Below are 1,392 nucleotides of genomic sequence, written 5' to 3'. Positions count from 1 at the left end.
ATTCTGTAATTTTACGACCCAATGCATTCGTCTGCCTCATTCGTATTCTTGTTCACTTCAGTACCAGCAATTAAAAAAGGATTATTTGTTCAAACAGATGATCATGGTAAACAGACAATCAGACAAAATTCGATCTTAAGATGAGATTTATTTTTGTATTCATATAAATTCCAATGTTTTCAGAATCAATCATGTACGGAATCTTTGAAGCATGGAATGAACTTTTTAGAAGATGTATAGATATATAGATTTCAGAAATAATATTAACATCCTATATTAACATACTAAGTGAATTTAAACTTCACCCCATCGCACAAGCAAGTGGCTATCAGGACTCAGTGGCCGAGTGGATAAAGTGATGGCGTTTGAAGCGAGGGTACTGGGTTCGAGTCCCAGAGTGAACATCAACTCTGAGATGTAGGTACATCCAGCTGACGAGTCCCAAATAGGACGAAACGCGCGTCCTGGATTCCACTGCTAGCCACTATCCATCTTTGCTTATCATAATATTAACATCCGTTTTAATATTTATAATTCACTAGATTTAATGGCATAAGACGTTTTTACTATCGTCCTATACACTTTTTCCTTTCATAAAACGATAAGATAAAGAAATGTTACCATAAACCAAACTAAGTGTATATTTAATATAACTAATCCAATACAAACAGTTAAAGGAAGATATACTGGTAACTATAGTTGTGTACCCATTATACATATATATTAAGAGACAGAGAGACTTATCTATGCTACTTCTGGATATATATAATGTAAGCATGAAATCATATGCCACTAGACATTAAAATATAAACAAACACTAACATATTTTACACAATGAATTGCCATAAAATTCCAACCAGATAATTATAACTGAATATAAACATTAATCTTTTTGATGCATAGACTACACACTTGGTATAAGTAAATTTGAAACGTAAATTCACTTAGTATTGTTTGTTTGAATCTTTCCATTGATATTTAGGACTGTAATTGATCAGTCTCTTATTAGTCATATGGGCATACTGTGCGGATTGCTGCCTTGATATAGCCTAGTTCACAAGTATTATAAGCAATAATGGATAGTGGCTAGAAGTGGACGCGCGTCTTGGATTTCACTGTTAGCCACTATCCATCTTTGCTTATAAACTTGAAACAATTCTATTTTGTATACAAACCAATTTTTAGAAGAAAATATTCAAAAATATTAAAAAAAACTTTTATCAACAAACTTAATAAGATCACAAATCCAGCATATCCATAATGATATTCATTTTATAGTTTAATATAAATATATATGTATATGTATGTGTTTTTGAATAGTTCTTCAATGTTTTGTTTCATATAGCACATAGTTCAATAGATTAGTCGCCTTGATTGTCGAGGAAAAAACGA

The 1,392-nt window shown here is 31.5% G+C and overlaps 1 non-coding gene across 1 annotated transcript; it reads left to right on the top strand.

The window, feature by feature from the left end:
* Nucleotides 1–336: 336 nt before the first annotated feature.
* Nucleotides 337–402, top strand: Smp_tRNA_00554_Gln_TTG.1.1. The gene has a single exon. It is a non-coding gene (tRNA).
* Nucleotides 403–1,392: the final 990 nt, after the last annotated feature.

This window comes from Schistosoma mansoni, chromosome 6 (genome assembly GCF_000237925.1).
Source record: "Schistosoma mansoni strain Puerto Rico chromosome 6, complete genome".
Classification (NCBI taxonomy): Eukaryota; Metazoa; Platyhelminthes; class Trematoda; order Strigeidida; family Schistosomatidae; genus Schistosoma; species Schistosoma mansoni.
Note: the sequence above shows the minus strand (reverse complement) of the source record. Positions and strands in the feature narration are given on the sequence as shown.